The sequence below is a fragment of the Sinohyriopsis cumingii genome, chromosome 6 (assembly GCF_028554795.1).
Source record: "Sinohyriopsis cumingii isolate HCF-2022 chromosome 6, ASM2855479v2, whole genome shotgun sequence".
NCBI classification, from domain to species: Eukaryota; Metazoa; Mollusca; class Bivalvia; order Unionida; family Unionidae; genus Sinohyriopsis; species Sinohyriopsis cumingii.
Window position 1 is genome coordinate 50,778,142 of NC_142966.1, and position 13,100 is coordinate 50,791,241.

The 13,100-nt window shown below is 32.5% G+C and overlaps 1 protein-coding gene across 2 annotated transcripts in view; it reads left to right on the plus strand.

Moving 5' to 3' along the window:
• Positions 1 to 400: 400 nt before the first annotated feature.
• Positions 401 to 13,100, plus strand: part of LOC149796912 (protocadherin-11 X-linked-like) — a 60,008-nt gene continuing 47,308 nt past the window's right edge. For both annotated transcript variants that reach the window (XM_089961561.1, XM_089961560.1), the window contains exon 1: positions 401 to 640. The gene's annotated coding sequence lies outside the window, so the exon portion shown is untranslated. The remainder of the gene's footprint in view (positions 641 to 13,100) is intronic.

Sequence of the window (13,100 nt, forward strand, 5' to 3'; positions counted from 1 at the left end):
TGACATAGTTTGATATCGATCTAATTTTCCTCTTTGTTACTGACTTGAATCATTTCCTAGTTTATTAAACCCCATAATGTATATTGGTCTTCTACCTACAGACATTGTACAGAGCTATTTACCTGTATACCATCCTTAGCACACTTTCAGTTTATCTACCCAACATTGAGTTTGTGGTCACATGACTGTGCACCCAGTCATGCATGACCAAGAAGTGTGGAGCCAACAGTAGGAGGAGTCTTGGTGATTAAAGTGTTGGAGTGAAACCCAATACAGTGGCCAATGGGGTAGGATCTCTATCTCACACCTACACTCACACTGAAAAGCCAGTTTAGAGTTCCCTTCTGATTGTCTCATCACCCCACAGGCTTCTTGGGCTAGCTACTTCACTGACTAATATAACTGAGTGGTCTCTTTTCAAGGCATCTTGTACAATAATTCTCTCATAGTTCAATGCTTACATACTGTGGGGAAGGTTTAGGATGCTGAATACTGTGTTTTAAATTTAGTATTTTCCAATTTATCCAGACAACTGGGAGAGGACATCTTATTCATTCTGGAGTCAATATGTTACAGTTTAATTAGTGGACTGTGCAGTTTCAGAGGAGATTTATTTATTGAGGAAGCTTCAGTCTTAAAGGTATTGTATCTGATTTATTAGTGTCATTTCTTTTTAAATATGTGGCACTTTATACAAATGTGAACTAACATTTATGAAATTTCCAATTTATTTCATTTTAACTTTTGGAAATATTTTTTCTGGCTGGCAAATAATTACATGTAACCCTAAAAATGAAGAGTCCTACAAATTTTTTATAATGTTTGTCACTGTACCTAAAATGTGATTTTAAATCCCCCATAGTATTCCACCTCCACTGTTATAATTACAGTTCAGCATTCATATATTAATGAAATATGCTTTTTATAGTCACCGTTATGGGTCATGATGTTAGAATGTATGTTGTTGATATCTGTAGTTATAGCAGATGAATGATATAACCAATTATTATGTCTGTCAGTTTCATATCACAATGCCAACAATATTAATGACAGTTTTCAGAGTTTTTCAGTTTTATATAACAATGTGAACAATACATATTTGTGAGTTTTCAAAATTTTCCAGTTTTATATTGAATTTTATTATGCTTATTATGTTTATTACAAATATCAACCACCATTAATACTGGCTGCCATGTATAGCCTCTCTTGTGCTGAAAAATGGCATTACACCCAGCTATAACAACAACAACAACAAATATCAAATTTGTGGATATTATTTACAATGGTTTGTTCATGTTATTGCAGAGTATGCCAGTATTTATATTTTTGTTGTTGAACTAAAGATATTATTGCTTAAATAATATAACATACTCACTACTCATAAGCTGAGTCAAACAGCAAACTGCACAGACCCAGATTTGCTAAGGTACAACGTGCTGGCAGATCTGAGTCAATGCAGTTTATTAGACCAGTGTCTGAGTCAATGCAGTTTATTCGACCAGGGTCTATGTTGTTTGCAGTTGAACTTGACTTATGAGAGAGTATTATGTACAGTAAATAGTCAGAAAGTTATATTCAGATAGAATTTCAAAGAAACAATGAAGGACTCCTTGCTATTATTAGTTGCAGTTACATAATGTCGTGTTTGTTTTTCAATGTTTTTATCTTCTTCACTATATGATAAAATGGAATCATAATTTATTGTATATAAGGTATTCATCTTTATTTTTGTTGTTGTTGATAAATTGGATTGATGATATTATCTTTTCATCTGTCGGTTTGTACCTTGCTGAGCACTAATCTAGCATAATGCAAATTTCATTTTGGTAGCAAGTCAAAATAGGATCTGTTAATGATTACAGTACTTCTGGTTGAGTACACGAATTAGGGTGGGTAGAGACTGTTTAGTTCCAGGCTGGTTCCTTAGTAAATTTCTCAGTAATTAAAGAATGTTACAATCTATACCATGATATGCCTCCCACATGTTCACACTGGAACAAATAAAATACCTATCCTATATGCACAATTAAGACAGTTTAGAATGGTGCAGTTTTATAGGTTTTTTAAATAACACTGATGCTTAAAAGAGACTTTTACATGCAACAGTCTGCCTATTGCACACCTCCGGGCAACCACAATTGAATGATAGTCAGTTTGGGACTCATTGCCCCTCTTCCATCTCTATGCATGATAGACAGTCAGCTATGGCCTACATTTCCCATATATCTTGGTATACCTTGGATTGAAATTTAATGGGACCTTCAACATTGAATAAGGCTTTCTAAGTTAAAGTTTTATCTCTGTCTTCATATGAATGTGGATCCACTCTTACAGTATTATTTGTTTTGTAGAGAAGGAAGTGATTAAAGACAAATTAGAGAACTAAGGAACTGACACTATTTCTTATCTGGCCCTTGTAAATATAAATCTATGAAAAAGAAATCACAAACATATTAAGAAAGCACATGACCAAATGGAAATAAATAATTATTAGAAGTGTGACAGTTTCATCAGAAGTTTGCTTACATTTCTGGATGGATCCAGTGCATGATTGATATTATTTCTGGTTTCTTGTTGAATGTTATTTTTTGCATTTACTGATGTATTAAAAAATGAACTTGTATTTTAAACAAATAAAGACAAACTGTTATTGATAACTGCATAGAAATACTTCAGAATTACATATTTGCATTTATGGTGTGCTTCAAAGATATCCCTGTATATTGTTTTGTTCATTTGCTGTGGACACTGTACAACAAAACGAAAAGCTTTTGTATCAACTTTCAAAATGAATCTAACTTGAGAAAAACAGAAGACAAATATACCTTATTTTCATACAATTTTGAGTTGAATTAAAAGTGCCCAAGGCTTAAAATAACTATGTGGAAGAGCTTCTATTTTTATGCCTAACTGTGATAATACATGAACAATACTTCTTCTAAAGATACATTTTTTGCATTTATTATTTTGTAATTGATGAAAAGACTATTTACAGACTGCAAATACTAAGGATAACAAAATCGGATGGAGTATAAATCTTCATGGGTCACCACTAAGGTTTCATCTTTATATAGAAGATATATGGAAATTTAAGTAGAGAATAAGTCATCTGTAACTATCCTTCTCTGTTACTGTTTAAGTCATGAGTAAATAAAATAGTGAATTTGTCTTGATTTAATCAAAGGTCTAGCCCCTCTATCAAGATTCTAAATAATGTTGTAACTTGAGATAGGTATTCCCATCTTTATATTGCTATCTAGGGGGACACTAATGAGACTGTGTACCCTTCTTTTATGGCATATTTATTAGATGATTCTTAAATCTATCTTTAATACTGAACCAGTCCATTTAACATCCTTGGTCAATTGAATCTGTTTACTTAGATTCCATCAGGTATTGCCAAGTTCAGAAAGTTTAAAGAAAGTAATCTTTCAAGTAAAAAGACTGTAATGGTGGGTAAAATTACACTTCCTACAGAAAAAAATGCTTTTGATGAGTCAAACAAATCTAGTCAAACTAGCAGGTGAGAGTAAATTTAATCAATAAGGCAGATAATTATTTCATTTCATTTTTCTAAAAATTTACCTAAGCTGCAACTGGAAGTGAAAATATTTACAAGGCATGGTTATCAGGTTTGGAATTTGATTTTGTGTTGCTTTAATACTGCAGTCTGTGTATATAAGGCACATAGTATACCATGGTCCCTTTTGTAAGGCACCTCAGTATAATACGGTCTCTTTTATATGACACCATAGTATATCATGGTCCCTTTTGTAAGGCACATTAGTATAACATGGTCTGTTTTATATAACACCATAGTATAACATGGTCTGTTTTATATAACAGCATAGTATAACATGGTACTTTTTATAAGAGATCATAGTCAAAAATGGTTCCTTTTACTATGAGGCACCTTAGTATAACATGGTCCCTTTTTTATGGTACCTTATTATATCAGTATCCCTTTGTACAGCACCTTACTATATCAATGTCCCTTTTATAAGACTCCTTAGGGTAACATGATTATTTTTTCTGTAAGGTACTTTAATATAACATGGTCCCATTTACTATAAGGCACTTTAGTATAATAAAGCACCTAAGAATAACATGGTCACTTTATAAGGCAATTTAGTATAAAATTTGTCCCATTTACTATAATGTACCTTAGTATAACATGGTCCCATTTACTGTAAAACACCTTAGTATAACATGGTCCCATTTACCGTAAAGCACCTTAGTATAACATGGTCCCCTTTATAAGGTGGATAAAGTCATAAATCACATGATTGTCAAGCTGGACATGACAGTCACTTTTTCATCATTCTTTGTGCATGTCTATATGTATGTACATACGCACCTTAGATTAATCTTGATGTTAAAATTTAGATCAACATCTATGGCAAATTTTTGCTGAGCAAAGAAAAAGGGGTTTTATTTCATGTACCCCAGTGTATGTTATACTCACTGATACCATGATACACTTTTGCAGTGTTATAGTGAAGTATCACTGCATATAGTTGTTTGTAGTCAGTATTGTTAGGATCATGTTGATTCTTTCTCTTGCCTTCATTTGGTATAGTCTCATTAGTCATGAGTATGATATGGTCAGAAAATATAGGAAAATTGAAGTGATACAATCTACAATCTATTACAGCATTCCCTCATTATAATGCTGTCCATGGGAACAACATTACAGTGAGACTGCCTTATAATGAAGTACATGTTACAGTACTCCTTCATTATAATGCTCTGGTGGCCTAGTGGTTAGAGTGTCTGCCTCATATGCGAGAGGTCATGGGTTTGATCCCTGGCCGAGTGATACCAAAGACTTACAAAAATGGTACTAACAGCTGCCTCGCTTGGCGCTCAGCATTATGAGGTTAGTGTTAGGACTGGTTGGCCTGGTGTCAGGATAATGTGTCTGGGTGGGACATCATGCTACATGTCTGCGACATGATGCCCCAGTGCTAGACATCACTATAAACTACCATACTGCAGACAATATGACTGAAAAATTGTTAAAGCTACATTAAAAATCCAAATCACACACACACACACACAGACATTATAATGCTGTGTTTAGGAGCCATAAAGTATATTGAATTATACCATCTAGTAGTTAAGTACCATCTATACTTGCTTGATTCAATATTCCCTCATTATAATGTTGTCTACAACTGCAAACTGCACAGACCCAGATCTGCCATCACAAAATGCAATGGCAGATCTGTGTCTGCGCAGTTTGTTAAGAGTAATCAGTAGAACAAACAACATAGATGCTGATTGGCAGGTGCATTATACTACTGCAGATCAGGATATTCTTTTTGTTTGTGGTTTGACTGGACTTGTATGCAAGTAACTACAATACATAATATATATAATTTTACTACCACTTAATTAAAAGGGATCCAACTCACCTTATTACATAAACCATGTGATAATGAGGGTCCTTCTGGCGAGGGAGTGTTGTATTATTATCAGATCTCAAACCTCTTCTCCATATCTTGATTTCAGTGTACTATGTCAAATGTTGTTATCTTTGATACATTTCTAGATTTATTCATTCAAATTTGAATATATTTAGTTTCTTTTCAAACCATGAATTATAGTTTAAAGTTGCATTTTGATAATGACATATATTGTAAACATGATCTTGAAAGAAACTTCAATATGTTTTGAAATAGGCACAAAAATAAAAACCATAGAACTTAAAAGGTCTAGTTTTCATAAATCAGTTTCAAGGTAAAAGAAGAAAACTCAGGTCTTCTTACGGAGAAGGAATGATTTATTTTTTAATATTACAGTATCAGTTGTTCACTTTTTGTCCATAAAGAATTTGATAATGAATTTTATTGAATATCATTTTATGAGTTGAAGAAGAAATGGAAGAATGCATGCTAAAGCAAATATGAGGAATAAGTTTGCAAAGATGTTTTTAATCATTGTTGATGTATCAAATTTATGTTTGCCAATGGACAAACATATTAGTATTTCTTGCCATTTTCAAAAGACGTCACCCTGTTATGAATGTTTACCCTGGGGTTAGAGCAGACACTTTGGTGTTTTGTTATAAAAGTGTAAGATTTTAATGCAAATATAATATTCCGTAGAAAGTCTTACAGAACAGTGGAGTTCTTCATTCGGTACAAAAAATCATATTATTCTGAAAATAAAGGTAAGGTGGTTCAGATTTTTCAACAATGATTTTGATACAAGAAATACAAGAAAATAATGTGTGCAATTGTCAGTGGATAGCACAAAAGATACAGATCATTGTGTGTTTGAACAAATACTAAATAAAAAACATTTAAGGGCGCTTCAGATCTTGTTTGTAGTGATAGATACCTGCAGATCATCACCTGTATTTTCACCTGTAATTAATTGTTTCACCATTATATGTAAGGGTATAGATTGACTGAAACTTCAACTTAAGCCAGGAATCAAGTGATCAGATTGGATGAAATTTATGTCTGATTTAAAATGAATCAATCAGAGATTGTCATATGAAATTTAATTTTAAGACTAAAGTTGATAAAATTCGGTCCAGGTCTTAATTTTGCCATCACAAGCCTTAAATTTTAGCCAATCTGCATTCAAAACTGATGGAGAAATTGAGGTTTGCACCTGAACTGTTATCTTTACTGTGTAACCTTGACAATAGCAATCTGTAATGAATTATGATTTGCCATACATACATTGTATCAGTCTTCAGGATAGCAAGAGCTACAGTCTCAATCAGGTAATAATTAGGAAAATAAAATTCAGGGTACTTTCATATGTATGTATTTGCAGACAAATGGCTGATGTCTAAGGTGTGTGTGTGTGCGTGTGTTCTGTTGACATGCACTGATATGCTCCTGGTTTTCTCTAATTGTTATTTGTTTGGATAAAGTGAATTTATGAAGAATAGGAGTTTCAAGATTATCTTTCAATGGCAGTCAGAAAAGTTAAATTTATGGTAAACTTTTATCCCATGGAATGTATAGCCAATTAAATTTACATTTGTTAGTGTTCAATTATTCTGACTGATTATGTTTCATCCCAGCAGGTGCTCTGGCTACAAAATTAGTCATGGGCAAGGGTCATCTCTAATAGGGTAACCTTACTCTGATCTGGGTTCAAGAGATGGAATATAAAAGCCTATGGTTCATAAAGTCAGGTTATTCTTTGAATACAGTAACTCTCCAAGTGTCCAGACTATTTTAATTGTTGGTGTTATTTCCATGTTGATATCTATTAAATACTGAGGTAATTTTTTTGACTTTTCTGGCAATAAAAATTTACAAGATCATTATATTGAGAATATGATATTTAGTCACTTATAAGTCAAGTCAGACTGTAAAACATAGATCTTGATCTTCTGGAGAATAATGCACCTGCAGATCAGGATCTGTGTTGTTTGTTCTACTGATTAATCCTAACAAACTGCTCAGACTCAGATATGCTGGTGCATTATGCAATGGCAGATCTATGTCTGTGCAATTTGCAGATGGGCTTGATTTATAAGAAATTATATACAGTATATACTTTTATGGGTAATAAGGCTTGTTTACTAAATATTTAATTTAGATTTGATTCAGATGAATACAAGTACTTCACTCAGCCCTCCCAATGGTTGCCACGGAAACTGATTGATTTGGTGGTAGATTGATAGATTGATTCATGTTTAACTAAGACCTGAAACATTAGACAGAACATAAATTGAAATGAATTTATCTCATTATAACACAACATTTGTAGACATGGCATGGTAATGAATTTTTGGGTGTTATTATCAGATGACAAATAGGCCTGAGTCATCATTAACAACATCTAGAAATAGATGGATGCATAATGATAATGTATGGCCATTTTGTATTAAATAGACTGGTTCAATTTCTTCTACTCATCTTGCAGTAAATATAATATTAGGGATGCATACTTGTTGCTTATTATACTCCATGTTGGACTTGTTAAATATGATGATATCTTAAAATATATAGTAAAAACAATGTATATGACATGTCTAAATATAAATCGTTTGCCATTTATCTTTTCAAAAATTAAAAGTGGAAATATCTGCATGTTGTAATTTTTACAATTTTCTGAGGGAAGAAGGAATTATGCATTGAACTAAAGAACTTGCAGTTTCATTCACAGAAATAAAATAATGATTCAGACTGATTGTGCATTAGATTCCTCACATATGTGAACAGTTTCAGTTTTTTTGAATTTCCTGACAAGGTGTCAAAAGTTATAATACACATGCCACAAAGAAATGTACTGCAAATCATACAAATCTGTCGCTATTTTGCCTTGCATTCGTATTAGCTTTTTCAGTGAAAGAATGAATGGATTCTGATAAATGTTTATGATTGCATTATTTACCCATGATTAGTTTTGCAGTAGTTTGCATTTGTTTGCATTAATTAGCATTCAAGTTATATAAATGATATGAAATTGATTATGTAAAATTATTTTCATTCAAGTTATATAAATAATATGAAACTAGTATAATAATCAATGAGATTTTCCATAATATGATAAAATGTCATGAAAATTGCTTTGATTATGTTTTTATTAATTGCAAAATTGTGACTAATATCAATTACATTCTCTAAGCATATACATTCGCTTTTGTCAGAGTTTTGATATCAACACAGTTTTGTAATGTCAGCATGTAGTAGTGATTTTTGACAGCGGCTGTTTATCTGTAAGTTTGGGCAGAAAGTTCAATAGGCCATCAAGATCATCTAAACTCCCAGAGAGCTGTCAATAGAGTTATCTCAGCTCCTTGAGATAACCCATGATTGCCTTGTTTACATTGACACCCTTAAAAGACTGCAATTAGATCAGGGGTAGATATCACCTGAAATAGACATAGTTTTTGTAATGGAATTACATTAGCAGAATATGGTGTCGTAAAACAACTAATGTTTTTGTCTTCATAAAATTAGTTTATTCGTGATGATTCTTCCAGCAAGAAGACTAAATAATTGACCAGAACAAAATTAAACAGTGAACACACATATAAACAAATACATGTTTGAAGTGACCTACTTGTTTAGCAGATTAAAACCTTTATGTGTAATCAGATTATTATTAATCTCATTTCCTTGTATGGCATAGACTTCTTTAAATTTTGGATGGATTAATTAAGTTCAATGTTAAATTATTCCAAGCTTATTCTTCAAATATCAAAACTAATTGAAAAGAACTACTATTTAAAGAATTAAAGCTAAAGAAATATTTGTTATATAAATGGTCAATTACATTACAATTAGATTTTAAAATGAAAACGTAATTTCATTTTAATTACTTTTTATAAGTAACCTTGCACTTTGACTCAAGCAAAATGGTATCACACTTACCTTTCCTTCACTATCAATTACAATTATAATTTGGATAAATCATGAAAGAATATTTCAGTCTAAAGCTAGAATGCAGTTGTTGTACAGTGTTCCCTGTTTGTTTATAGAGGCCATAAAAGTGATCCACATTATAAGTGTGGATCCATATACTGAAGGCTTTTATAATAAGGTTGTGTCATGCAAATGAACAGAAGAGCAATGATACATCACAATGCAATTGGTTCTTATAAGCTAAGGAGTTAAACAAAGTGAAATGGTTTAAGTAGAAATGATAAACACAGATGCATGGCATATGAGAGGCAGTAGTACAATGAGGGGCTTTATTGTGAGGGACCAATGTAATTTAATTGAGCAGTTTCATAATTTTTTATTGGAAAAATCATTCATTCAATTTGCAAGTTTTTATTTTTGTTAGAAGTATTTTTTCTGGATGATGTTCACTGAAAAATATTCTAAGGCTTTGACTGCATCAAAATTTCAGATGAAACCCAAATGTTTTCACAAACTAGTTTGGAGTGATTTTAAGTCAGGCACACTATTTTTGTACTGATTGATTTTTTAGAAGCCTTCTTAAGCTGATTTATAGAACAATTACTTATCAAGATTAATGAGTTTATTGTCTTAATATTAATCCTGTGTATCTAATATCAAAGAACAGATATTACATTATGAAAACAGACAATCCAATTCAGAATTAACTGTGCATTGATACCGACTAATGCCATGTTTGTATGAGAGGAATCCAATGCTTGGATAAATAGTACTGTGTACTTGTAAGCATGCTTTATTGTGACATGTATTTGGATTTAAGCTGTTTCAAGGTAAGAATTTCTAATTGCCATAATACTTTGTTGTTAAATTTGAAAACTTGATGACAAAACACCATATTTCTGTTGTGAGGTACGACAGTTATTTTTGTTTTTGTGAGAGTGATATTGAGAAATAAATAAAATTTAGGACAAAATTAATAAGCCTGGATCAGTGTAAAGTGTTACAATGTACAGGGCATATTACAAGGGACTCTACAGTAGAAACTGAATTGTCTCATAAAATTTGGGATCTCAAGTACACAAAATTTAGGCCTGTGATGAAGTGTGACTTGGAATTGGAGGTACCATATATAGTCACTTATAACAATCAAACTGTATAGATCCATATCTGTCATTGCATAATGCACCAGAGATATGGGTCTATACATTTTTGTTAGTAATCAGTAAAATAAATAACACAGGTCCTCATCTGCCATCGCATAATGCACAGGGTGGTTAGGGTCTACATTGTCTGTAGTTGGACTCTACTTATAAGCAAGTATACTTGGTATTTTTTCATATGGTGCATTAAAATGTTATTTGCTTTTCAATTTGAAAAAGATACACATATATATATATATATATATATATATATATATATATATATATATATATATATATATATATATATATATATATATATATATATATATATATATATGGAATTCTTTATGCATATCATTATAGTATACTTTGGGGCTCAAGAGGGGGTAGTTACTTGAGCTGGCACAGTCAAGAGCTCAGTCACACATTGCATTACTAATGTTTATGTTTAATCTCATTGTGAGAATTCATTAAAACATGCAATACCCCCAGGTCTTCACACTTATGATTACTGTTAATGAATAAATTCTCTTTGTTGTAGCATTGTCTTAAAGCATAATGTCGCTATACTTTTTGTATTATTGATCGAGTTTTACTTTCACATATCAAGATTAAAATGATTGTGAAATATGGCGACAGTCTGTCAGATCTCCATCAAATCAAAACAAAACAATTCATGTGAAAGACCTTTATTTCCCCCCACCCTTTATAAGGTCCATTGTTTCAGAAACCTTTAGATATCTGAAACATTTGGAAATAAGTGGCTCCCAAAACAAAGTCATTCTTCCATTTAATTCATCTATTGTATAGTGTTCTGAGTTTTAATTTATTTTGTTTTGAATGGAATGGTTCTGTTTTTAGCTTTGTAAACCACAAGTACATTCTATGTAAATGCTTTTATTGTCTTAAGTGGTGGGTTTGTTATGGCTTGTAGTGAAGGTGTTATGGCTTGTAATAAATATGTTATGGGTTGTAGTGAAGGCTAATTCTTCAGTTTGTAATTTTCGTAGAGTGTAGTCTAATCTTGAATACAAGAAACTCATGTTCTGCTTAAAGAATTTTAAAAAAGAATTCATTGATTTTAACTCATTTCTGGATATATAATTTCAAATACTTTGACATGTGCTTATTGTTTATTTATATTTAAAAAATATTGAAATGCATACGATTTTTACATTTACATTTGCTAAAGTTAATTTTATATCCACCTGAACTACTTGATATGTATACCATATGTAAAGAATGAACTTTTTCTAAGGTTATTTATTAGAACATGGTTCCTGTGTTATATGGCAAGTGTGGTCATTCATGAATCCCATTTTGTGGTTGTATTAGTGGCTATGGGTTTAACACCATTTTTCAGCACATGATAGTCTATACATGGTAGCCAGTATATTTGGTGAAGGAAGGAGTTGGGAAAACACCAAAAAGAACTACCAACCCATCGGAAGCTAATGGCATGTTTTCTGACATGCCCACATTGGCTGACCTTGAGACTCGAACCGATGCAGATTGAGGTGAGATGTCACTAGTCTGTAAGGCCTTAGACTACTTGGCCCGTTGATCCCATTGGTTAAGTGTTGGCATAATTATATGTATCTTGTACTTTATTATGAGATGGCATCACTAGTAGGTGGTACAAACAATGGCTCCTGTAGACAACATCATAATGAGGGAATATTGAATCAAACTTCATTATAAGTTGGTATCAAAGGCAGAATGCTCTGTGGTTCCTGTAGACAACATTATAATGAGGGAATCCTGAATCAAACTTCATTATAAGTTGGTCTCTAAGACAGAATGCTCTGTGGCTCCTGTAGACAACATCATAATGAGGGAATCCTGAATCAAACTTCATTATAAGTTGGTCTCTAAGACAGAATGCTCTGTGGCTCCTGTAGACAACATTAAAACAAGGGAATACTGAATCAGACTTCATTATAATGTGGTTTCTAAGGTGGTATATTCTGTGGCCTCTGTAGGCAGCATTATAATGAGGATTCTGTACATCCTTAATGTAGGAAAATGGGTTGGCAGCACACAATACTAGAAAAGTTATGAGTCTGTGTAATTGAAAACATGAAATCTTGAATATCTGAGCTTAACATCAATACAGTCATTTTTAAACTACATGTAGAAATGCTTACGAAATCACTCTATTAAAAGTATGCTGTGTGAAAGCATCAACAATTTTGTTTCTAAAATAGTATTGTATATACTATAGGCTTCAAATATACATGATATACAAGAGTATATGTGTGATTTGGATTTTCAACTTCTTGAACAATTCTCCAGTCATATCGCTATGATGTCTGCAGTGTGGCAGTCCATCATGATGTCTAGCACTGGAGCATCATGCTGCAGACATGTAGCATTATCTCCCACCCAGTCACATTATCTTGACACCAGGCTGATCAGTCCTAACACTAACCTCTAATGCTTAGAACCAAGTGAGGCAGCTGCTTTTAAGTACCATTTTTACAAGTCTTTGGAATGATTCAACTGGGGTTAGAACCCTCAACCTCCCACATCCAAGTTGGATGCTCTAACCACTTCGGCCACTCAAGTAATCCAGATATACAAGAACTGTGGAAATTCACATAGGCCTGATGTACAA